The sequence below is a fragment of the Syngnathus floridae genome, chromosome 2, assembly GCF_059516105.1.
Source record: "Syngnathus floridae isolate MCC-2025c chromosome 2, RoL_Sflo_1.0, whole genome shotgun sequence".
In the NCBI taxonomy this organism is placed as follows: Eukaryota; Metazoa; Chordata; class Actinopteri; order Syngnathiformes; family Syngnathidae; genus Syngnathus; species Syngnathus floridae.
In genome coordinates this window covers 10,943,750-10,971,547 of record NC_142414.1, presented here as the reverse complement: position 1 = coordinate 10,971,547, position 27,798 = coordinate 10,943,750, and the positions used below count along the sequence as shown (strand labels likewise).

The following is a 27,798-nucleotide window of genomic DNA, read 5'->3' as shown; positions in this document are numbered from 1 at the left end:
CTGCCAGAAAGTAGCAGGTGAAGTCTTTGAAGAAGGCTGCAGTGAATCAGATTTTAGCTGAGATAAATAATTCCGTGCTTGAATTTATTACCATTTCATTCTAAACAGCACGGAGAAGTCCTGGTGCACGCCATAAATCAACAAGCTCTTATTCAACAATAGGACCAGAAGAGCATCTCCTGTATTCAACGTTCTTTTGACAATTTAATTTTATCAAATTTTAATCCTGTTTTTACCATTTGAAACGTCAAGCAGCTTTATTTCTTAAACATTTACATGGTTTAAAACAAACCTATTATAAAATAAACCTCTTTCTTTTCAAATAAATCAGGTTTTCTATTAACTCGCTTACAGCCATTCTATTTTATAGTGTTGAAACCAAATGTGGGATGAAAAACTGCCCACAGGCACAAAGTGTTCCCCACTCATCAGCTCTCCACCACCCACTGCACTACAAAGAATGTCCCACTGAGGCCACTTGCCATGGTTTATGCTCTTAACGGCTCTCTTTAATTCCATTGTGATTCATCTGCAAAAATCGAATGACGGCCTGCAATTTTCATGAGGAAACAAACGTTTCTTCTTGACTGTGGAAAGACTTCCCGACACCCCTAAATGAATCAGCAGATAAAGTCAGACCAATATGTCATTGCTGTTGGCTGCTCATCACTCACAACTCAGCTTGACAATTTAGGCACAATGTTTGCATTTTATTCTGGATAAGTGCTCTATTCAATAACATAATGACACACGGAGAAGATGTAGGAGGTCACCGCACAATATTCATAGGGAAAATGAATGTGGCCACTGGACATGATAAAGCACCCTTTGAAATGTCCTTGATAAATTACTCTGACACTCTCTATGCAAATAGCTCAAATTGCTGGACCTATAGCATGAATTGTTAAATTGCCCCATCACTACAGTCTGAGAAAGCTCACATCAGCAAGTGTGACCTCTAAATCTCATATCGATCAAATTTATTTCCTGTACACGCACTTGGAAAAACAGAATATAATCTATACAATAGGTACTGTACCAAATTATATTAAAAAAACTTACACTCTTATGTATCTATACTTCACAAACCATATGAAATACTATGTATGATAAACATATATGACAAACGACTCCCCAGCCACACATTTGTGTCATAATGTAAATATAGTTAGGTACTGAGGTGTTTTAGCAAATTCCAGTCTCTTAAGTTAATTTCATACTTTGTCTCGTCGGACTGGTATTGAGTCCTTTATTTGTCCCACATGGGAAAGAGAACTGCAGTTGCCAATGTTTATATTACAAAGCGTGAACAAGCAAGTTTAAGGGGAGGCGCAGTACTATCTTAAAACCTGATGTAACTTGGGGCTGGGGAAGTTTGGGATTGTTAGCATGTCATTTATGCTATAGTTATTTGAATAACTCAATCTGTTACGTCAGGCACATTGTTAGTTTCTTGTTTATATAACGTTAGGATACCGTACCTACCGTTCAGCCTGTTGTTGCCTATTCTATTTTTATTTTAAATTTCCTGTCAAGATGACACGTCTGTTCTTGGTGTTGGATTTTACTAAATACATTTCCCCCAAAAATGCGACTTATACTCCGGTGCGACGTGTATATTTTCTTTTTCTTCTTTATTATGTATATTATGGCTGGTGCAACTAGTCCGGAAAATACGGTAAACTATATGACTTTAATAATGAGAGTTGGACTAAAATTGAAAATAAATTTATAAATAATATCAGATCTAAACAAACAAGACATGACAAACATTGCACATAAGGTGCTCATTTCCTCATTCTCTTGATTCACCCATGGAAAGAAAAATTGTTTTAATATTTTCAGCGGTTGAAACGGATCCAAATAGAGATGGCCACATAAATTTTGGGGCCGATTGATCCCTGTTATTTGGGTATTATTAGCCAAGTATTTACAATGATTGAAGGGCACAACAGCGGACTAATTTCTTATGAAATATGAGTTATTTTGGTCGCTGTGTTTCTAACATCACTTTGGGGATCTTTTTTGTGAGGAATTGGCATTTTAACATGGCACAAAGATCGAAAGTCGATTTAGCACGAGATGGCTCATTTAATACATTACAACAATCTTATGATTCAAGAACGGAAAAAGCATCTGTGCTTTTTCTCAGCATTTCCGCATAATTAGCCCATAAAAGATTGATGCATATGCAATAAAGGTGTGAAAGCCTTTCATTAAACAACATGATTTTAGATGAAAACCACTGTGGCAACAATTTTTATTTCAAATTTCTCTCAGTAGGGAGAGCATTGCTCATGATGAAGGGCCATTTAAACCCAGGAATAGGCGTAATCCTTGACTGAGCAGCAATTTGACAGGAAGCTGGAGTTAGTGTTGCATATCGTACCTGACGCAGCTGGCTCCATTCCAACACAATAAGAGTGCCAACTTCCTATCCCTGAAATAGAGAAAAAAAAGAATGTCAGTGGAGCCCACCGAAGATGAATATTTGAGAAAAATAGTTGGGGAGAGTGGGTTTTCAAAATGGTTACACAGTCTACAATCTCATTAAAAAATTTCATTGCTGTTCACAGACCAGAAGAAAACAGAAGTGAAGAAGAAAAATATATATAAGAATACAGAGAAAATGAAAAACTATAAGAATATAAAGAGCAAGAAGAAATAGAAAAATAAAAAGAAGAAAAATAAAAAGAAGATGAAATAGGAGACTAGAAAGAAGAGGAATAATGAAGGAAAAAAAAGAAGTATCAGGTTTATCATTTTACAGATATACAGTTCACGGATATTGCTATTGGGAAAAAAAGATCAAGGTTCAGTCCTGTTAAATCGTCTATCCAGTGAGTGAGGGCGGGCGTAGGAGTCGCCAAAAATTATCCCATTAAAATCAAATTTTTGAATTAAAATTTAAAATTATGGAGAGTGAGTTTACTCACATATTCACTCAAGTGACCATTTTTTGGGTCCACTCCAATGTGACGCTAACCGGCATTTTTAAGCAAGCACGCTGTACGTTTTCATCTCCAGTTAAGTTGCACCCAATAAATCACATCTCATTACAAACATTGAAGTAGTCTATTGATAGAGACACATTGAAATCTGCTGAAATAAAATGTATTTTGATTAGCCTTAATGATCATTGACAACCATGTACTCAATAAATGACATTGCTAGTCCATAAATTAAAAGAAAATGCTCAGTTACTGTTATGAATACTCATAATTTTTCAAAACAAAACAAAGTAAATGAATGCAACACTGCCTGAAGGAGAAATACATATTTGATGCACAGTAATGGTGGCAATTGGAGAAACCTTAAAGCCTTGTTACAACAAGTGTCAGTTGTTTCGGCTCAGTAGTGCTCAAAAATTCGTGGAGGAAGTTCAGTATAATGACTGAAAAGTCAAAATTGTGGACATGCAATGTTGTCGGACAGCAACAATATCTGCAAACCAATGAAAGTTTGGCTTTGCTTGAAGTAGACAAAGGGATGCCTTTTGTTTCTTACCAGCGATAACTCATTTGTATGCTGCAGGCTGTGTTATCTACAGCAACAAACAGATGAAGGAGGACGTATCTATTGATGAATGTGCTTTCATGAGAACTTAACATTCAAGACTCACTTATGCCTTCAAAAGGTCACATTTAATTCTCTCATATCAAATGTAGTTTCTCACTCCATTAAACTGCGGAAACTCGGAGGCTATATTTTAACTCATTTTTTGGTACTAATTCAACCCAGAGATGACATCAGCCACTGACACAAAGCTAACATCAAGTCAAATGAACACACTCAGCATATTATCTTTCAATTACAGAATTCTTGCTCACTTCCTTGCTACTGAGGCGAGTCATCTCACTATGTTTTTTGATGTGAGTGATACGTGAATTGGTGCGTGACTTGATGCGGGGAATTGCACCGCTAATTGGTAATTGAATAAAATCATCACCCTGTGAATGGTAATTCAGTCCAATTGCAAGTAGCCAGAAAATGTATTACTATTTCTTGCACCAGTCCTGGATTATTTTGAAGTGAGTGAGTGAGTGAGTGAGTGAGTGAGTGAGTGAGTGAGTGAGTGAGTGAGTGAGTGAGTGAGTGAGTGAGTGAGTGAGTGAGTGAGTGAGGTGTGAATATTTTTGTTTTGTTATAAGCAGACATCCAGGCAAATTAATAAGAACTTTTTCAAGTTTTATAGCTTCTCTTAAGTCTTCCATTAGAATAAAACATGCACGCCGAGTTAAATATTAGTAATCCACCCAAGCCATTAAAAATAAACAAAAAAAATTTACCGCATTCCAAAAATATTAACAAAGTCCCAAAATGTTAAAAGCCCTTCTTCACAAAAAAAAAAAAAGTCTAGATTCTTGAAATGCGATGAAATCAGGATGATAATTAAAATTTTGGATCATAGAAATAATTCTGTTTTAAGAAAAGATTGTGTAAAATGTGTCTGCAATGTATTTAATTTCATAAGTATGGAATACGGGTCATTAAAAATTTTGTTTTAAAAATAGTCAATCATAAATGACTATACATTTGTGATATGCTTTGACAAAACCAGGCTTGTGTGAGTTTTTGGTATGTGTTCATTCATTCATTTGTTAATTTTTTTTTTTTACGACATCCGTTTTATCATGACATTTCAGGGTTCAGATTAGCCTCAAAACATATCGATTATTTTAAAATAGAAATTACGGTATTCATGCAAGATGCATCAATAATCTCAACTGGGTCGTGAGGCAAATAGTGAGGCAGCAAAACCTCAACCCCATCAAGCATGACGTGGAACAGAGAATGTTGACCAGGCCTGCTCATCTAACATCAGTGATCTTTCTGACCTCACAAATGCCCTTCTGGATGAAGTAACAAACATTTCCCACTGGGCGGGTCTCCATTTTTCTTCCCTTATATTTTTCTATGGGTATAATGGCGCCACTGTACCAACACTTTGGTCGATATAGTTGAGATCGACTTCTGCCTGCATCAACAACAGCACCAGTGATAATGTTCAGAGAAAGTGAGGAAGCAAGTTCAAGTCAGACTGGAGCCCTGTGACTTTCCTGCTAATAGGCAGAGAGTAGAACCCTCTGGATAATTGGAAAGCCCTTCCTGCCCTCCAGCTTGAGTGGCATGCCTCAGCCATGTCGAGTCAGTCACCTGATCGGAGCTCAGCTACTACGAACTGCCGGCTCAAATCCAGAGTAATCACACACTTCCATTAACAAGCGACTCACACACCGAAATGTGTTCTCAGAGAGGCGGCACGTCCAGCTCACACAGTCGCACAAAGACGCATGCATGCAAGAGCGCACACGCCTGTGAGGCACACACATACACACACAGACGCAGACGCTCTAAGGAGGCAGGCAGTCACCTGGCAAATTAGCTTATTTGACAGATGCGCAGACATACTCATTGGTATATTACAAACAAGCTCCAGTAGCATTGCAACTACTCTGCCTGCAAATGCTAATTCAGACCTCAGTCACTTTCCTTATGGAATCATGCCGTGCCTGTGTTCTCAATTAAAGTCATTTTTTTTCAGATGCTGGAAAAAGTAACACCCCCTTGTCAGTATGCTAATTACTAGAATGTGAATAATGACTACGATTCCATGATGATTACAATTGTTTTTTCCTCGGTGTCAATAAGGACCAAGGATGTAACGATATCTAAATCTCAGGGTTCGATTTTATTATGGTATTCATCTCACGGTACGATAATGATTAGCATGGGAAGGTCACGGTAGATGTGTGTATACTACAAAACATTATTATTTGTCAAAGGTTTTGGGTGAACAGAGATATGAATCTAATTTACAACTGAGTTTATGCATCAACATAGCCTTTTCAGGATTGACTAGGTTTAGTACTTTTATTATTAGTCTGATATTGAAGTTTTTGAAATTCCCAGGTTTAATTGCCAGTCCCTTCAAATTGACTTTCCTATAACCCAGTCAATAATTCTATGCTTTGCAATATATGACGAGCAACTGAGGAATGCCCTATTTCTTCCCCCTCATGGCAGTATGAGCCAGCAGCTGCACACAAGACAAATAAATAGGTCGGAACATCTCAGTGACCTCTGAGTGCACACAATCATGTTTAATGAGTGAGGTGCTATCGAAGCATTCTTCAGCATCCATATGTCATCTCGATTGTGCAGCAGGCAACACCACCATCAGCATACTCCTTACTGCTGCCACAGGGCAGAATTTAAAAGTTAAAATAAAATTAAAAGTGTTTTGAGCAACAGTTTTTCAAAGAGTGAATGGAAAATAAATGACAAGGAGAAAACTCGTGCATAGGCACCAAACAATCAAGAGGAATTAACGAAGGTCAATGGACTATCTTCTCTTTGGTTTTGTTATAACTGTCTGCACTGTCATTGATTTTTTCCCTTCCCCACCCCAGCGAGCCTGTCAAAGCATGACAGAGTACACCTTTTGATCCCAATGAGGCCTCTCTGCTCCACTGTCCGCCTTCCAGCCAACATCCCTTCCGTGGTGCTGTCGTAATTTGAGGAAAAGTTCTGAGCTTCCTTTGTCTACTCCGCCCACTCATTCCGACAAATGAAGTCTTGCAGTCTTGTTCTGGCGTCCTAGCAGACAGTCTAACAGCCACCCAAAGTTGAGCCTCAGTCACAAAGGCGCCACCTGCCACCCTCGGCGCCTCTTTTAATCAGCGCTGGATTTTCTTTCCACTTAAAACAATACAATTAGTCTGCACTTGGGGCTCACCCTTCACTCTGAACAGCTAATAGCTGCAATTGCAAGACTGAGAGGCACAAATTGTAGCATAATCAGATGCAACTAATTATACTGCTGTGTTGATGAGGTGAAGACATTTAATAACCCCCCCGCCCCAAGAAGAAACACATTATTTGTCTCCTCTTGCGTTTGGGTTGCCAGTTGCCAGCACTGAAACAATCAATCCAATCATGCATTTAAGTGTGAAGAATGTGATTTCATGTTCACGCGTAATGGAAATAAAATGATGTTAAAATTTCATATAATGATGTATCAAGTGCCAAAAATTATTATGGTTGTCATGATTATTCCTAAAATACACACAAACATCGCAGATAAATACACACACAGAGAATTGCAAGACCTTGTATTTGCAATATAATGGTAAATGGCTTGCTCCCTTCAAGGTACTCAAAATGCTTTTTCCTAATGCACTTCATGATGACACAGCATCGCATGAAATTCAGTAGCTTGCTCAAGGAGACTCAAACCCACAATCATAGGGTTAGGAGACAAGCACTAGAGACCTACTCTGCTCCTTTGCATCATTACATGTTCAATTACAGTCATACGCCCCTTGATGGCAACCCTCACAATTATGAGGGGTATTAATTTCCTCATGCTACAGTCTAAGAGAAAAGAGACAATGGGGGTTGCCGAGCAGCACGAGTTGATTGGATCCCTCGTTGCCACGGGCAAACTGTTGGAATTTAATGTTGCAAGCAAGGACAGAATGTTCTGTAGCAACTTTCAGTGAACTGCTACCACAGGTCAGAAAGTGCACAATAATGAAGGTGACGTTACAAAAATGATCATGGTAAAACATCATTCAATCCAATCGGATTGTGTAAGTAGACAATATATTTCATAAATCCTGCACCACGTATTTAGAACATCCAATTGTGCATCAAGATTGTTGGTTTCAACCTAAGATCTTGCTTCTGTTAAATGCAAATTTTCTGCTTCACTTGAATTAACAATGTAAAATAGTGTGTAATGGTTCTATCTTTGACCAGGCCGGCCTTTAAAACATTTTTTTTTTATCATGCATGCTATAAAAAGGTCTGCAACCTTTTCAAACGCTCAAGACAAGGGGAATTTCACCATCCAATGCACAAAAAAAATAAAAATGTTGAATTTGCTACAACATAAAATGTGAGTTTAATTTCCAGCCAGTTCCCAAATGTGCTGTCCACTTCTCATCAAGGATGCATTAAATCCAAAGCACTAATTTTGCTGGACAATGCACATATAACAAGACAGTTACCCGAACCTACAATTGTATACAAGACCAATTAAAATGCTGAAAACTCTACAGAAAAACCTTGAAAATTGTGTTCCAGCTGCATGTTCAAACGCATTGGCATGTAAAGACCCAATGGGCCTCATTCACCAACAGTGCATACACACAAATTTGTGCTAAATAATGCATACGCACGTTTGAAGCGCAAGTCAGTGATTTATCAATATGTACGTCCTCTTCACACGCTTTAGAACCTCCTCAGACCACACTTAAGCAGAAATAATAATGCATCACCTTTCAAAATACAACCAACACAAATCTTTTACCACGACATATTTAAACTACAGTCGATCATAAAAAACATTTTAACGATACTAAGATATCAGGAATTTGCAATCAGGTTGACCAATGTCCTAAATTACTGTGAAAATGACACTTCTCATCACTTTTACTCTCATTTAATTCAAGTGCTCCCATGTGCAGTATATATTATTTGTGTGTACCCTGTGAGAGTACACGCTGTGGTTGCACAACTGGAAAAGCTTATTAGCTAGTTAATCCAAGGCTTCAATGGTTCCTATCTATCATGTCCACATGTATGGTACAAATCTCAAATTTACAGTTGACAAACTGAGAAATAATATTGTTATCATATGTTGGCAGTTTCTTTGCTTAGCAATGTCACTTCATGGATATTTAGAAGGTCAGGCGAGCGTACTCGAACACAATAAGAGACTCAACCCAAAAACCTTTAGATTAAAATTAAAAACATTTGATAAAGTAACTCCTCAAATCTCAGATTTTGTGCTGCACAGGGGATGAAAACGTTTGGGAAGCACTTCTCTAAGCAATGCTCAACAACTCTGACTCGGGGGGGAGGAAAAAACAACCAGTGATTGCTGAAGGAACCTTGCAAAAAATGAAAGAAGAGCTTCTTGTACATGAAGATTGTGTAGTGATTTCAAAGTAATCATTTCTCGTCTAGCAAAAAGCTAGTAAATCAATCGCTTCAAAACAGCACAAAAGCTTCTGTTGGGACACAAAAAAAGAATAACAACAGAGCAAAACCAGCGGGATATGAGTGCAGACTTTGAATACTGCCATTTCAGGGCAAGAGTTATTTGCGGACGCCTGATAGACTCAGAAATCCTAGGACAAATTCATTTAGCAATCAAAGTGTGTCTTCTGTTTGGCCACTTCACCTCTTAATGGTAAGATTTGGATTTTAGTTTGTGCTCAACCAAAGGTGTGTGAAGAAAGCGCTTTCATTGTGATAACCAATCAACAGACTGAAAGAGGACAATCAATCAATCAATCATTTGATCTGAGGCGACCATTATGTGGGGGGAAAAAAGCCTAGCCGTGTGCTTAATTCTATTCTGTGACAAATGGATTAAGTGACAATAATTGGCACCAATCTTGCTGCTTCCTGCGTCACGCTTTCTCGCACAGCCTCAAAATACAGTCTTGTTGACAGCTTCACTGCAAAGAGAGCAGAGGATCCATCCTCATCCTCATCCTCATCATCATCATCATCATCATCATCCTGACTGCCATCATTATCCAAAAATTTCTATTCAACAGAGCCCAAGATGGACGTTCCGAATCATTGTCATTGTCTTTAAATTAAACATGGGTGTGTTGGTGGCGGCAGGGGGAAACAACGGATGTGTCTGCTATCACGCGGCAGTCAGGGAGAGAGGTGAGGACAGGTTTTAACACATGAACAAGCAAGAGGACAAAGCAGGAGCAAAGCCAGCAAGATCCACTATACAGGGTGAGAAAATAAGAGGTTGAGTGGGAAGCAAGCCTTCAGTGTTGGGCTGACTCATTCACCAATCCTGGGCACACACCGTTTTTCTTTGTGGCCTGTGTCGCTCCATGACATCAACATCGCATTGAAAATTCCATGCAATCCTCTGCAGCACAAATACATTCATGAATGCATGACTGAATAAGCAGCAGAAAACACAAACAGTTGGCGATGAATGCCAAGTATTTGAAAGGCTGCAGTGACTGCAGTGCACCGTGCTGCTCAAAAGCAATGTCATATGGCTCAACCTAATGTGACAGGACTTAGTGGGATCAATTGTCTGGATCAATTGGATTGTATAGCCGGATTTGACCTCTTTGAAATAAAAGAACATAAGAGATTTTCTTCTTGTTCGGGTTGGCCTGCCCACTATTTTGTAGAAAGAGTAAATATGGCATAGCCCAAGGCACAGAAACAAAACCTGCCAGTGTTGTTGTTCTTTCGCCTGGGATGAAGAGGTGGAGGCATGAACAAGACAAACAGTCAGAGGTTATGCAGGATTCTTCTATTCCACTATGAGTGATTTTTCAGTGCTATACTTCCAACTGGGTGGTTTGAGTTTGGGTGATGGAATTTTTCTGTTACGGCCAGTCTGAGCCTGCCGGTGCAAGGTGTTGCTTGAAAAATCCGTTCCACTGTACTGCTAGTCAAGATGAGTTCATTTTGGGAAATTGAGATTGATTTTGACCCAAAGGGTGCGAGAAGCTGCAGGAAAACAGTGAGATGTCTGAATAGGAAGATAAAAGGCAAGCTTTGTACAGTACGCCTTGCAATGTTAGGGTGTTAGAAAAGTGATTCTCAACTAAAGGTGTGTGGTCATAAACGGTGAAGATTTCTAATGGGTTTTTTTAATGAATAAAAACAAAATACAAGTATGGAAAACAGTTTGATTTGGGAATATACCGGAACCACCTTGTATGCCGACGCTCCACTTCCTGTCTGGCTCATATAATTTCTTTAGCTTCGTGAAAATATGCTTGCAGCATCCGGAAAAATCTTGCGGGGTTCTGCATACGGACTACGTACGGACCACAGACTTCTGTGAATTGTCAGCTCCAATGCGTTATTTCCCTTGCGGCGTCCATACAAAGGCCGCAACGCATCCGTTCCGCAGTCAATGTGAATTAGTCATAACGTGCATACTGATTGTCAACATAATTATGACCACTCAGACATTATAATGACAACAACGTAATGAAAGCCAATACAAGTAGCCTACTGTATCAAAAAGGAAGCCAGTCATCAAAACTAGAAGAAGCTATTACATTGTGTTCTGCACACGTACACAAATATCTATGGCAGTAAATAAAAATAAGTGTGAGTTTATTGGATCACCAAGGTGCCCTTTTTTCATATTTTGCGGGCAGAAAAAAATCTATCAATCTGGCATGTAGTGAAAAATCTTAGACAAACACAATTTGTTACTCTTAATTTATAATCTTTCATTCGTCAGAGAAATCATGGGTGCAGGTTATTCAGAGACTATAATATCTATTTTGAACAGTTATCAAAATCCCAGCTTGGGCAAAAATTGTATGTCCATTCAAGATTGGGTGGAATGTGCCATTTCTATCAGGGGAAAGAAAAAAAAATATATATCTGAAACATTATCACTCGTGCAATGTTCTCTTTTGTGCTATTTCAGTGTGAGCTCCTGGTACCAAAATTTCTTGAGGGAGTCATCCCAACGGATGAATACAGTTGAGTCTAAGTCTAAAATTATGGCCTGTCAAGGTGTGTGTTAGATAATGACAAATTAACTAAAGATCGGTTTCAATCAAATATATACGGTACGCTGTATACTATATATATATATATATATATATATATATATATATGACAATTTGAGGGAGTGTCAAATATTTCCAAACCTAAATAAAATTCTGACATCACAGTTTTAAACATCTTTAACCCGACATCATATCTAAGTCCTGCAGCAAGCATCCAGCTAAAGTGAGTGACAGACATCAAATAAGATCTTTCAAATGATTATATTACGAGACAGAACAGCATTTGCGTCAACACAGCATTTTTTTGCTAACACTAAATCCAGATTGACATTCATCGAAAGGCTTATAAGCAAATTTCATGGGAAGCGAGAAGCGATTATACTGAAGCTGTCAGCTGCACACAGCGCATCAAAATGCCACCCAGGCATCTACCCCTCCAGGTGGTGGATGCATCACGGTTATGAAAACTGAACATGTGTTCATGGGTCTGATGACTAACAAGGTACTATGGGAATGTGTGGTACACACACCCACACACACACCCAGGACTCATCAAACATGGTCCTTCATTAATCCAAAAATCAGCAAAACGTGCCGGAATTTGTGTGTAGAGGACTCACCATTTGGGAACCCTCCCGTCCTCGTCCCTCTGTCCGCGTTCATAATATAGTTCCTATCCATCCTTGTCGTTCAATAATTTCGTCACTGTTCAGTCCATAAAAAAAAGCTAAAGTTCAACAGATGTGAAAAGCATTTTAATTAAAAAGGTGCATATAGTATCTACACCAGACGGCACCTATCAAAGAGCTTTAGTAAGCCTCACATTCATTTTGCAACCTTAAGTTTAAAATGGGAGCTAAATATCATTTAGCAGCTTGACTGGTTATGTGGAAACTCTCCTAATGGAGAATTGCTCCTCCTTTTGTTCTCTTGAAGCAAAGGGAAGGCGCTCCGTCTAACTCCAGCATACAAACATAGTTAACATGCAAAAGACAAGCAAAGGTCGTGATATTTCACATTCGGTCTGCATTGGAGGATTACACACACACAATACAAGCTGGGTATGTTTCTGTTTGTCGGTACTTAAGTGACGATTGCAGAGTGAAAACCCACTTCCATCTTATTTTTAAAAACACACCCTCCATACTCAGTTCGCAGAATGTTCCTGAGATGACATGAACTGAAATGACATGAAACGAAATGCCCATGATTGCGCTCAACACAAACCCTAACTGTCACACAAGCAAAGGAAGATTAGCCACTCTCCCATTCATTGAATCACCACTTGAATAAACACAGCATAGACATCAATCCAGAGGTGATGCCTTGTCGACGTCTCGCACCTTTTTTCGCATCTCACCTCTTGTGCTTTCCAGTCAATTATTATGAACGAATCAATTTGATTATAATACTGTAACTACAGACAATGTTTATTATCCATCCCGTCCAGAATTCACCCAAATTACAAATCACTACAAATTAGGCACAAGCGTGCAATTTTGTCCCATCACTGTGACTTTTCCACTAATTGGACCAAACATTGCAGCTTTCAGCATCTTCTACTCTTCATAGCATTCCCCACTAACAACAAATGAAACAGACTTCTTTACTTTTGGTGGGAAGCAGCAGACAGGTGCAACTCAAAAGTCTCTCATCTCCCCCAAAATAAATTGCCCTACAGACAGCGGAAAACTTATTCTTGATGACACAAGAATAGTCATAAACAGTTTTGCACCCTGTGCAAATCTGTGGCGCACGAATGAAAACAATCGACTGACAAATTCTTTACTACCGTGAAACACAGAGAGAATAGCTGAAACAACACCACAAAGCAGATACATCACTTTGATGGAAGTCTAAATCTGTTTTAAGGTCTGCGAGAACAGCTTGAACTCAATTAAATAGTCATGGTTTGCAATAGCTTTAGTTGTACTTTAATCATATAAAGCTACTTGTTGCTGTGACTAAATCCGTGAATGCGAGTGCTTGTCATATGGAATTAACTTTTTAAATGCATGTGACAGTGACTCATATTTAATATGCAGAGTCAGCCAAAATAATATATGCTCACATTAAAAAAGGCAATTTATTCAAGTATAGTATCAACGTGTTTCTTTAAAGGTCCCATGTCACCATGATATCCCCCCCCCCCAATGTTTCATGCATAATATTGGTCAAAATGACTCTGTGACATGAACGATGGGGTAGAAGGCGGTCTTCAAGTGGCCACTTGACAGCACAGATCTGTGACGTCCCTGGCCAGCTTGAAATCATCCGCCCGTGGAGTTCTGCTTGCTGTTCAGAATGCATTAAATGAGAATGAGATGAGCCACTTCGATTGGCAGCTGATCAAGTGCACAATGACACAAAATGTCCTATTTTAAATGCACTACCCTGCGCCATTCCTTTGGTCAGGGAACGTTGATTTGGGTTAGCTGTTTTGAATTAGGAGTGTGGTCACGTGATGAATTTAATTCATAACTCCATTAACAGCTTTAGGTCGCTAAACCTCTGAAAACCATGACCAAAATTCATATGCACATATTGCCCACTTTAACCTGTTATAATAATTTTTAAAACGATCAGCATCCACGTCTTCTGTCCCTGTCGTTGACTTGTGACCTCACAGCAACAAATTCCACACTCACATTGTTATATTTTAGTATTTACGATTTTGGAGAGTGAGTTTACTCAGATATTCACTCAAATGACCGTTTTTCGCATCCATTCCGACATAAACGCTCAAAATATGACTTGATGCTGCCCTGCGTTTTTAAATAAGCTCATTGTATCTTTTTGCCTCCAGCTACGCCGTTCCACCAACGTTCACCACATTGTTTACAAACTCTAAATGTGGACTATATATATATATATATATATATATATATATATATATATATATATATATATATATATATATATATATATATATATATATATATATATATTTTTTTTTTTTTTTTTAGCATGCAACATATGCTCATGTGTGAATGATTAGAATGGTGCCAATAATTTGAGCCAAGGAAAACCCTGCACAGTAACGATGAATTAAATATGTATTTTCAGAAGTCTTAACCATACTGTATGCACTGATGACAAGAACAAAATTAAACAAACTTGTCAAAACAATCAGTATCTCTTGTTGTCAATAAACCAGATTCTCTTGGTTTATTTATAAACCAGAATGACAACCAACATAAAAACTATCATTCCCTTACAAGATATCTTTTCTTAAGTTAACTATGAAAAAGATTTCTCTGCATTTACAATAAAATACAACTTTATTCATATAGCGCATTTCGCAACAGCTGCAGCTATCACAAAGCGCATTTGAATGAATGATTCAGTTCTTTCAATGCTTAACACATGTAGATACTACCTTGATTTTTGCCGTGTTTTGTGCATTAGTCTCTACTATATATTATTTGTTAAGTTGATGAAATCTTACATGAATTTCCCAACTGATGGGTCAATCAATGATCTTTCTTTCCCCCAAGATGCACCCCACTGTCACTTGCAACTCAAATTAAACTAAGAAATAACAACTTTAAAATGAAAGAAGAGATAAGTTATAGAGCTCCACAAACATTTACAGTATACATAGTCCTCAGATAGCATGGACAGCTTGTTTATCTTTCACACAAAAGGTGATACAAGATGGACAGCAGGGATCATTTCCCTTGTGAATGTGCCCTAAAGCCTGCCTCATGGTTGGCAAATACTTGCAAGTCTTTTATTACAGAGTCCTGCTTGCGCTCATCAGCATTCACTCTGGGGAGCGCCGAATGCTAAGGTGGATGCTCAGCGACTTATTGGAAACCTAATCTCTTCCTGGGAGGCCTTTTCAGCCTGGTGGACAGCTGAGAGTGGAAAAGGCAATAAGCCATGTAGGACAGCAGCTGATGATAAAGCTGAGTGAGGAGGCAAGAGCAGCAAAAGGAGGGAGGGAGGCAGGATTGCCGGCCCAACAGTCATTTCAGTAACAAAGGTCCATATATTTTGCTGAGTTGAGGAATTGCGGTTACACTAGTGAGAGCATGATTTAATTCCTACAGCCTTGCTTTTATTGGAAGGTGCTTGTAATAAGTGCAGGGCTTTTGAGATTAACGCATAGCCTGCTGGTGAATTCAGACTATTTTACCAAGTACGGCCAACAGTACCAGTATTTGGGGAAAAAACGTAGCAAAAGCACTCAAATTCTGTGTCAGAAGCAGAAGGAATCCAACAAGTGGAACCAATACAAAGACAGCAAGACAGAAGTGGTAGAATTAGGACTGTTATCGGGGCCATCACGTAACAACAAATGCTGGCCTGGCCTGGTCAGGTCAGAATATTCACTTTAACCAATCAAGGAATTTTAATGCATCAGGCACACTGTATTCTTTACTATTTAAATCTTTACAATAAAGGGCGGGGGGGGGGTTCTTGTTTGGGGTGATTGATAAGTGCAAAGTCAGCAAGTACAAATGTACTTCAGCATCCACTCCCTCAAAGTGAGAGAATGAATTGAAGGAAGATGACGATGAGGCTATTCTGTTGTTTCATTTTTTTGTGCTCTGAAATTTGGTTCTTTGGTCATTCTTGTCATGTATGAGGTACATGCATGTCCTTATTCATGTTGGCATTTGTAACCGGTATACTCAACTTGAGTGATCCAACTACCTGATGATGTAATCAAGTTGCAAGATTTCATGCAAAGATATTAATAATAAGTACGCACACACAAGCAGAGTAATTGTAAAAATGGACAGCAAGCATGCCTATGAGAATAAGAGTGGGTGGAAGATGTTATAAAGTGGCCCGATGTTCTTGCATGGCAGGGTCAGAAACATCATCAGCTCGTTTTATTACACTGTGGCAGTATGGAACACACGTATCTGACTTTTCAAAACACGCTTCCCCAAACACTCCACTGTAGCAAAACTCCAAACATGCAAACCCCAAAAAGGAGACAGAATCGAAGCCGCAACCTCTGCATTGTGAGGTGAACGTGGCAACCAGTGCTCCACCGTGCCACCCGAGTGAGAAAGTTGAGGAACGTTTAAAATAAATAAATAAATAAAATAAAAATAAAAACATTTGAAACCAGGTGCAAAGGTAAATTGGAAAGAGAAGAATGGCATGATGGAGTACAAAAGGACAAAAGGGAAAGGTTCAGCTGTTCACTCGAACTTGGTGAACAACTGCATGAGCAAGTAGTCCAATAGCTTAAGAATGACCTTTCTCAGGGTACAATAGAAAAAAATTTGGGATTTGATTATCGATGGTCTATATTATAGACTCTATAATATCCTCAAAATATTCAGAGAATCATGAGTAATCTCTGCACATAAGTAGCAAGCCCAACAAAACAGCTTTGACCATGACCTTTGATCCCTCACGCAGCAGTGCATTAAAAAAAAACAGCATATGATTACAAAGGATATTTTCACCTTGACTCAGGAACACTTCAGAAAATCATTCAGTTCACACAGGTCGTCACTATATTCGCAAATGCTTTTTAATCTCTACCATGCATGCACGCGTGACAATGTGGCTTTCTGTCTCCCATTGAAATTGTGTGGCGCATCATGAAGAGCCAAACACGATAACCCTGGAATCTTAAACAGTTGAAGCTACGCCTAGCAAGAATGGGGGGAAAAAAATCCACCCATGTAAAACATCTTCACATAATATCATCAGTTCCCCAACGCTTAATTAAGACTTGTTAAAAGGAGAAATTATAACAAAATGGTAAACATGCCCTTGTCTCAGCTTTTTTAGAACGTGTTGCGGCCATCATAATACAAAATGACAGAATATTTGCAACAACAAAACAATAACGACATTAACGTCTTTGTAATGAATTCAATTGAATCTAATTTAAGAAGGATTGGGATGGATATGCTCTCTTGTTATTTACATTATCCAGAATGTGCCAACTTCACTGGAATTGGGATTTGTATATGGTCACACGATTACACAATACTCTATCTGAAAACTTCAAAGTAAAAACATGAGACATGTAAATACGTGTGCCATGTAGATATACTGAATATTAATGGGAAAAACCCACAGCCTACAGCTGATTAAATATGAAAACTCATCCAGAGGAGGTAATCAACCACTTCTTAAAAAATGCATGAACTTTACATATTGAAGAAGACACGTGGCATATCTCAAACCGTTGCACGTTGATGTTACATTGGTTTTCCCGTGAGGGCAGTACACTAAGACAGACATTTCTGAAGTAACTGGAGCGCCAAGGGATTTCTACCAATGGACCTTGTGATAAGTCATCCTTGTCAAAATGTAGTCTGCTCTTTGCAAAGTATGACTCCATTCTGTGACAGCTATTTCAGTGCAAGGGTCGAGGTTAAAAATCAATGTATAAAATATTCACAAACCTCTCTGCAAAGAAAGTGGCTAATTTGGATTACGGAACGCAAACCTCCTAATGTTTAAGAACAAACACATTCCAAGAAATGATTACACTAATCAAACCACCAAAGTGCTTTACAATCAAAAGTACTCAAAGGGAAGATGAGAGTTTTGTTTTTTCAGCCACTTTTCTGCAATTTTTCGATTTGAGCAAAAACAAACACACTTTCAGCAATGCTTGCAATCATTCAGAAGTACTTGAAAATGAAAAAAAAATAATGACACTCCTGCTGTGGTAGAACAGTAGAAAGAAAGAAAGAAAGAAAGAAAGAAAGAAAGAAAGAAAGAAAGAAAGAAAGAAAGAAAGAAAGAAAGAAAGAAAGAAAGAAAGAAAGAAAGAAAGAAATGAAAGAAATGAAAAGTACATGAAAAGTACGCTTTATGGGCACATTGGTGTTGCACAGGATACCGTACCTCATCCACAATCTGGGGCAGTCTAAAGAGCTGAGACACACGCAAGCTGCAATGTTAGGTTCAATTAAATGAACATAACTGCTTGACGATAATGGTGCAAATGGATTGTCGGTATCAACAATGGATGGCATCGAATGCAGTCAAATAGGTTAAGATGCTGTGTAAAAGCGTATGGAAAGGAAAAATTTGGCCGGACGTTTTATGTTTTTGATCTCATTGTCTGTATTAGGGACTGTCTATAATTTACATGTCCGAGGGTGACGTATGTCTGTTTTATAGACCATCCACAAATTACATATCCTACGCCTAGGTGACCTATGTCAGATGAATCAATCTCAATCAAATAAGATTTATTGTTTTAATTATCCTTAATGCAGTGGCTGCTGGACCTGATTGACAACTACTTATTACAGCTGAAAATGTTGTGTACCAATATGGAGAAATAAGGGGCATTTTGGTCACAATAGGTGGAATAAACTGACACAAATATTCACTAATATTCATGAAAAATCAAGTGAAAGTTTTTTTCTCATTCATATGCAGTGAATGCATAAATATATACTCTATGTACATACACTGATTTGTATATTTGATACTGTTTAACAAAATGCATTTGTGTTAAGTGTTGATATTTAAAATGAGACTTTCCTATGAGGCACATCTTGATATTTGCATTAATAAGAATTAAAATAAACTTCTTTGGTCAATTTTATTTGAGCAACTACTGTTAATTCTTAGATTTATGCCGAGGTACCGTTTCAATCCCTGTACGCAGATTTTCAATTTTGTTATTGTGACAACACCACAATAGTTCAAGTAAGATGTTAAGGTTAAAAACCTCACTCAGACAGCATTTCAATACAACAAAACAAAAGAAAACAAAAGTGCAGTAATCAATGCCAAGGAAGGATATGTTTTCATCAGCATTTATGTAAGCAAGTTAAATAAAGCTCTGAAGAGGAACGCATGATTATTATTCTTTTTCAATAACTAGTACTTGAGAACAAAATAAAAATTCAAGCAGTGAAGTCCTTGGAAGAGGGGAATATTGAATAACTCTAACCCTTCTCCAGAAATATTAAGCGCTAAAACCTGGGGAAAACTAATCACAAATAATAACACTGTGAGCATAAATTAATGGTAATTTATAGTTAGATTGGGGTCAAAGGTTTTGTGCTTGAATAAAATAAAACTTGAAACTGAAAATAAATCTGTTGAACTTGAATATTGAAAAATAAATCAATATATTCAAAACAAAAATACTTGTATGAAACATTTTTTGGGTTGAAAATAATTCAGCTTTTTTGGGGTAATATTTTGAATAAACTATTTAATTTCACTTTTTGCTTCCATTTACATTTTGAGATTTGAGGTCTTGTTTTTTCAGGTGCATAATTTACATTTTCAGATTCACATTTTTTATTTTTCAGTTTCAAATCTTATTTCTCAGTATAATATATTATATTACATGTACATATTAAAATTATCTTACATTAATTATGACAATAATAACAACAGTTCTGGTCAAGATCCACAGCTCAGCTGTTTGATCCATCCATAATGAACCGAACTGCCTGGGATAAAATAGAGTTCATAAATTGCAATCCAGTGTAACCTGCCTACAGGGAAAATCAATTTGAGTCACTTCGGGAGACATAAAGAAGAGGAGCAAATGTTAAATTTGCATTGGGTAACAATGCCAAAACATGCATCAAAAGTATCAAACCACTCGAGTATGAAATCACTGGTGTTACATCTTGTTAGGCTAGGATTAATGGTGCTCTGCATGGTGTTTGTGCACACATAATAGCGTGTGCGCTATAATTAGGCCAAGAAGTCAAACACATGAAATATGTAATGGGTCCATAGAGGGTTGCATACTTGTTGAGAGCGAATTCTGATGAAAATCTGCTGCACAGTCACGGAGATTACGTACAGCTTTTGATATTTTACAAGGCAGGAAAATACTTTGTTTGATGACTGGGGGTCACACTTCAGTCTGTGTTTTATTATTTACCCAATACAAAAAAGCTAGGTTGCAATAATGAATGACATAAAAATACACACTGTGTGTACACAAGCTGAATGACTCACACTTGCAGTATAATCAACTTTGAGCAAATGAAAACTACCGTGATTGAGACGTTTTATAAATTGCTTGCTGGTAGCCAGGAGCACGTTCAGCACGACTGAACACATACTTAAGTCTAACATCCATTTTATGTGATCAACAGTCATTTAAAGTTTGATTAGTCTGTGGCTAATGTGAAGAAGTGCACTTCATTACATTAAAACCAAATGACTCTAAAGTACTGATGTAGAAAAGTTTAGAATCCAAATATGGCACCTAGAAGTATAAATTCCAGTAATTAAATTGACAAGAGAATAATAAAGGCCCCCATGGAATACAGTTAACTATAGCCCAACCAATTTAAAGTTTTTAATGGCAATTCTGATCAAATTAACACAACCAATCAGGAGATTCATTTAAAATACATACAATGACTGAAATAACTTTTTTGCTTCCTTAATCATGCAATGAAGATATGAATTACAGGCAGGTTTTAGTGTTAATTTAACTTTACAACAAAGGAAAAAAATCAGCAAAAACCTGATATTTTTGGAGAAGGTGGGTGGCGGATCTGTTAATATTATTTTTGTCATTTCCTGCATTGAGTGAAATTTGAATCTAATTACCTTTGTCATTTTCTGCAGTGTAAACAAAATATCAGCCCCTGTCAAAATCAGCCTATTTTTCTGTTTTTAAAGTACTAATGTATTGGCTGAATCATCAGTCTGGCCCTATTGATAACACTGCAAACAAAAATTGTCATCACCTCCAGCAAGATACAGAAGCATGCAAGATGTTGATATTAGCAAGAGCGAGAGGATTTTGTTTGCACACTTTATGACAAATATTGGAACTGGAAAACTCCAATTATTCTGTTTTTCCCAAAGTACATTGCCATAAATATTTAACCACTATAACACCAAGCTGCTCAACTGCTTGAAAAAAAGTCAGCTTGGCGAAGGAAATCTCAGCCCAAATTCAATAACAGAGGCTCGGAGGGACTTTGTCACAGTCTTGGCAAAGCAGGAAGGGAACTCAGCAGGCTTTGCTCCGAGCCTTGTGCACAAATTGCGAAGGTGCCAGCAGCCAACAGCTGCGGGAGTTGGAGATGCTAGCCTGCGTGGGAGCAGTAAGAAGCCAAGGAGAGGCCACGTAACGAAATGACCGCTAGATCTTTGCATGGCTGCATTCACTCCAAAGACTCCCATGACTCCCATTCTGAGCCATCGCAACAACTATCGCAGCTTTGACACCAAACATATGCTCACAAAACAACAGCAATGTTTGGTGGAAAATAAAGGTTGGAACCCAACAGGGAGTCACGTCGTAAACCCACTGGGACTGGGCACTGTGTTCTGCAAACAATGCAGCTGTTGTATCACATTTTTATAATCACAATTAAGAACAGTGTATTCGCATTTGTCGTCTATAAAAACATAGAAATAACAAGAGCTATTTGGATATGAAATTAGATCATATTCTTTGGTCCTTCTACATCATTTGCCAGTTGAGACAAAAGGAAATTGTAAAAACACAGGATAAAAAATGAAAACATGGCATTTAGACCATCATAGTATCGCTACAATGGTGTGTTCATTACAAATACAGTAAATGCTCTGAAAAAAATAACTGCAAAAAGAAAGCAACAGGACAGTGGCTTATTCATGCACCATGTTGTTGGAGACTGGTGGCTACAAATCAGCATAATCTTGTTAGATTTCAATCTGTCAACTGATGTCAAATAGCAGATTTGCCTCAAAATTCTGAGGTTAGGGTTTCAAATCAGGACTTTGGTCTTGTCACAAGATTCTTGTGTCAAGTTTGCAGGCTCTTCCCATGCTTGCATGGCTTTTGTCTGGATACATCAGTTTCCTCGCACATTACAAAAACATGTTTCTCAGGTTAACTCAAGACTAAAAATTTTCCTTAATTGTGAATGGTTGTTTGTCTATTGGCAGTTCAGGGTGCATCTGACCTCTGATAGGCTCCAGCTGACCTGTGACCTTAATATGCAGGATATCAAATAAATGGATTATTGTTTTCTTTCCTTGTTGTCCAATGCACAAAATACTGTTATTATTATTACTAATATTTTTTGTCAATATAAATGACATTGTGAAATTTAGATACGGTTTCATCTCTGATGTGCTCAGCAGAAAAAGAAAAAAAAGAAAATGGAAAGAAAGAAAATGTTATAAACTGTATGTCAATTATTTAGTTTTTTATTGTGATTAATAGCTGTCAAAGTAAGCTGTAGCAATTGACCAAAGCCATATTAACCACAGATAACCACTGGTGCAATTTAAGGCCATCAAATAATCATAATTGAGCCGTTTACAGCAAATGTGAAATGGGGGTTGAATAATTTGGACTTGTAAGTTAAGCTTCACTGCGCAAGTCTCGTACAGAGCTCTTCAAAATAAAATACCCTCAAAGAGGACAAAATAAATATAGTAGTGCCAGAGCCTCCGAACCTTATAAGAGATGACACCATCGTGAAGAACGCTTGCGGTAATTACAGTAAAAAGCATGCATGCATGAATTGTAATACACTGTAGATTGCACTTGACTGTTCATTATTCAATGAGAAGGTCAAGCAAGAAAAAGCATGTGATGACTTGTTGTTGACTCTACTATGCCCCCTCCCTGAGGTCCATTGTTCAAGTTCCAGGGGCAATATAACCTTTGCCTTGTGGAGGCATATTGTCCTATTAAAGGCCCCCCGCTCAGAATATTGATTAATAATTTCCATATAATAGCACCTCAAGGACCAATGACCTCTGCCTAACCCTAACAGACAACGTTTACAAGCTGTAAGAGCGGAGTCGAGAAAGGAACCTCTTGAGAGGATATAGTGTGCATTTTTTTCTTTCTGTTTCTCTGTGTTTTAATAACCATTTCTGTATTAGGCTTTCATTAAAATAATCCACACATCAAAAATTAAAGTACATTTTACACACCACCGTCTTAAAATCTGATTGTCAGAGGATGGACCTGACTCATTGTGCATGTGAGCCAGGCTGAGCATTTAATCCATTGTATGGATCAATTTGAATGTAATTGAGATGGTTATTTTGTCATTAATTTTTTATAACGGCTTCCTGGTGGTCTGCAATGCTGACACTAAGATTATTGCAACCAACAGTATTGCTTATATCTATCAATTTGGCTGCTGCAATGAGTCAATTTCCCAACCCTTGTGTGTTTTATACTTCTTTTCCAGACAAGTGTGGGCTGGGACTGTCTGACATTTGCCCAACAGTGAAAATTAAAACAGCATTATTAATCCTTTAAAGGAAGAATGCCCACTGTGAGATCTCAGTGCCCAATTGCAATTCAGTACCTGTAACTGTCTATTTACATGTATAATGTAAAGGGTGCAAGAAAACTAAAGGCCCTAATAAAACATAGCTTCCCCGGGAGATGCACAAAAAGCAACACTGACATTTGTGAATCTCCCTGAAGGCACCAACACTGCCAGTGTAACAACCAACAAACTGACTGATTTTTCCCTTTGAACATTGTTGACAAGAGAAGGCGCATCAAAAGCAAAAAAATGTGCGTCAACATTGTATATTGCAATTCAATCCGCTGGTTTGAAATACTACATCCTATCGTGCACTTTACAAGCCCCATTCATCAATGTCACAGGCATTTTATTGCATCTAGGAGGGTCGCCTTGCACCAATAAATTGAATTCCAGACACTTCCTGTATGAAAATGCATTGCTTATATGTATTAATTTGGAAATTATGTTTGTGCCCGAGGTAAAACCAATTTGGTCGCAAAAGAAAAAACTTCAATTTCCCACCCTTGAAGTGAAAATATATATTCTCTGTCATGTTTGGCCAGTAAATCTTGACAGGCAGAAGAATGCCTTCACATGTAAGCCCCATATGAGGGATGAATAAGTGAACACATTAGGTGAATACCGAAGGCAGTGCAGAGGTGTTTTTACCAACGAGTGTAATGTGATGGGAAATACTGTTGGTCATAAACTGGAATGAGAGCGTTTCTTGCAGCATGAGTGACATTTTCCTTATGAAAATAAAAGAATCTCTTCATCTCCTCTACTGGCCTTTGGTGAACCTAATTCCCATCTCCTTCATATGAAGTCCTTGGTGTGTACCAGGTAGCGGCCTAATTGAGATTAAATTACCAAGTGTCATGACCCACAAATTGAATGGAAGGCCTGTGGGATGGTTCAGAAATTCAAAGAGACAACCTCCATCCGACCTCGTCATTCTAGACAGCATCAGTTATCTGGTCATTTGGGTCAGATGAGAGAATTTGGGAGCTGTGTGCTATTAAACAGGCTGAAATTCCATGAGACAGGCTTGTTTTTCCCTGGGCATAATTACAATACCAAGTCAGTAGAACACACTGATTTATTGACCTTAACATGGCCCGAGAAGAGATGATGTGTCTTGATCTTTTAATGCCAGTCAAAGAAAGTGTCAAAGCGCATGTCTCTAAATTGATCTGGGAGGATTAAGTGAGCAGAGATAGTGGAAGGCTTGAGTCATACGGCTACAAAGTGAAAGCCTGCAGTGCTGCAAAGTCGAGCATATTGGGGGAAAAAAAAAACATTTTGTTTTGTTATCATTTGCTTTTTCTTCTGCTAACAAATTGGCCAAAAGAACCTTGTTTACAGAAAAATTTTGATTTTCTGTACTCAAAGTACAATTCCTTAATTTTGTCAGGTCTCTGTGAAGGATGACCATTCTCACACTATACCTGAAAATGTTCAAAATAGTTCAAGCCAGAGTATTAAACTTCCTAAGCAAGAGTGTGACATTACAAAAACAGCACCATTGCTTCTGTATGCCTCCCCACTGTGCAATTTGACATTTTTATTCTGTTTTGAATGACAGCCTTCGGCAGAATAAAAAGTTCTTTGGACAAGGTAGGTACCGTATGATTATTTCATGCTATAGAAGCAAAAATAGATGTTTAGTTATAGGGGTGCTCGATTGTGAAAAATAGATCAATTACAATTAATTTGGTGATAACTGAAATCACGATTATTCAAAGATCATTTATTTTTGGGTACAAAAAAAGAAAACGACATATTAGCTCTTTGAAACTCTATCATTATGCAAGTTCCTTTTTTACCATACAAAATGTATTAAATTAATTATTCTACAATAAAACAGTGCAAATATGTCAATTCACCTGTGGTTTCTTTGTATAAACAAACATAATACAATGGATAATAATGCATATAATTAATCTTTTTACAATTATTCAATTGTCTAATCGTAGAGTGTAATAATCGTAATTGTAATCAAACTCTGAATAATTGCACAGCCCTATTTAGTTAGCTTTGTAGAAACGCGACACAAGGGGCTAAATTTAAGTACACCAGGCCATCAATTGCGGTATGTCATTTAAAACAAGTGCAGCGATCCAGAATATCGCTGTTCCACACAAGACATAAAAGATGGAATACGAACAAATACAGTAGGATTTTATAGGCGCAAATAGTCTTAATTAGAATTGTGTCATTTTCTCTTGTGATAGCTTGAGTGATAACTTTTTTTACTTGACCGAAAAAAGTTACCAGTATATAAAGCAGGCATTGTGAAACCCATCCTCTGGATTATTTAGCTAAATATAGTTTTCAGCGTTTGAGAGTAACTAAAAAATAAATAAATAAAAATACTTAAAGAAAGAAAAGGAACGTTGCTGTTGGTGTTAAGGCCATAGTGAACACTGGGTTCTCTGTTTAAATGTTTGATTTAGTGTCTAGTGTTTAGTAGTGAGTATGAAATAGCATTTTAAGGGTTTTACTAATTGGAATGAAAGGAAATGTTAAATGACCCTGGAGCTGGTGGTTACAGCGCCACCTGTGGCTCTGCCATTTACCAGACAGCATGAATGAAGTATTTTCAAGTTTTTCATGGAATGCGTGCTGACAGTGGTATTTTTAATTATTTTATATATCGCCTGAGCGACTGAGCACTTTTTTTATGTACCAAAATGCGCATGATGGATTTCACTAACATTGCAGCCAAATGCAACCTTGTTATTAGGCGATGAAGAGCTGGCTGGGTATTATGAGATGCACAATGCACTAATCTGGACGATCTCCATCGCTGCAATGTTCCCCACGTACAAGCGAGAGTAGCAAAGGCTTCTTATCACTAGATGATGGCATGCGCTTCAAACGTCACGTTCACTCTTATAACAATCCAGCGCAGCAATAACCGTGCGCGCACCACTGGTTCAGTAACTAATGCAAAGTCAAAATGCAACTGTTGTAAATCATTAATAATGTTCCAAATGTGAAATCTATTTTCATTAGAGGCTGCAAGAAAAAACAATAAAGCTCACTTCCTTCATCAGTCCGATGACACCAAGCGCACCTGCAGCGTAATATGAGTGCTTAAAAACACATGCACGCACGCAAGATACGCAAGCAGAACAACGCGCGCGTTATTAGGAGAATTTCCGTGCACATACCGGTGATCTACGGTTCTGTTGTTCAGCTTGTCGATGAATTGCTCTCCGACATCAGTTTTGGTGTACTGGCGTTCAGTACCTCGCGCCGCACGCTCTTGAGGGCAGCCTGCAACCGGCGAGAGGACAGCAGCCGCCCAACCAGATGATCGCGAGTGGAGCGATAGTAACCAATCTCCTTCGGTCTCGGGACCGAGGGGGACGAACCTTGGTAGGCGGGTGATGCTGTGCTGTGCAGAACCGAAGCTGACTTTGAAGCAATGGAGCGAGTGGAAATGATTGACAGTTCTGGTGATGGCATCTGGACTAAAAGCGACAATATTTCAAACATCCATGTATCCCCGTTGAACCCGTTTTAGCTGGCGACGTCAACTTCACTTAACTCACAGCTAATTCCTCTCCACTTGCACAGAAGCTGTGTTTTTTGGAGACAGATCCCACCAAATGTGATTTTATAATGACTTGTGAAGAAAAGAAAAAAAAAAATATATATATATATATTTATATATATATATATATATATATTTATTATTATTATTATTATTATTATTATTATTATTATTATTATATTTTTTCACCTGAACCTCAAATTCACCCACATATGGCATGTTGACAGGTGTTAATGTCAAGTTGAAACTCTATTTCATGAAGTACAAAGTGCAAACTGCTATGGCTCACTTTTTTTTCGCTTGTGAGAAATCAGTTGTGAGAATCAGACTGTCAAATTTTTACCCACAGTAAGTTAGCTTGTTTGCTTTTAACAAGAAACCAAGCAACCAACCCTCCTCCGATCAAGTCCTTGATTTCTGCTTGTAATTTGTGCTCACTTCCTCGTACGTTTTCCCAAACATTTGTAGAAACTATATAGAATACTTGTAATTTGCTATTTCCTAATTG

At 38.0% G+C, this 27,798-nt stretch overlaps 1 protein-coding gene across 2 annotated transcripts in view; it reads right to left on the bottom strand.

Annotated features, from left to right (window-relative positions):
* Positions 1-27,116, bottom strand: part of LOC148401715 (beta-1,3-galactosyltransferase 1-like) — a 55,769-nt gene extending 28,653 nt beyond the window's left edge. For both annotated transcript variants that reach the window (XM_088369573.1, XM_088369572.1), the window contains exons 1-2: positions 26,905-27,116; positions 2,390-2,440 (exon numbers count right to left, since the gene is read on the bottom strand). The gene's annotated coding sequence lies outside the window, so the exon portion shown is untranslated. The remainder of the gene's footprint in view (positions 1-2,389; positions 2,441-26,904) is intronic.
* Between the last annotated feature and the right edge of the window lie 682 nt (positions 27,117-27,798).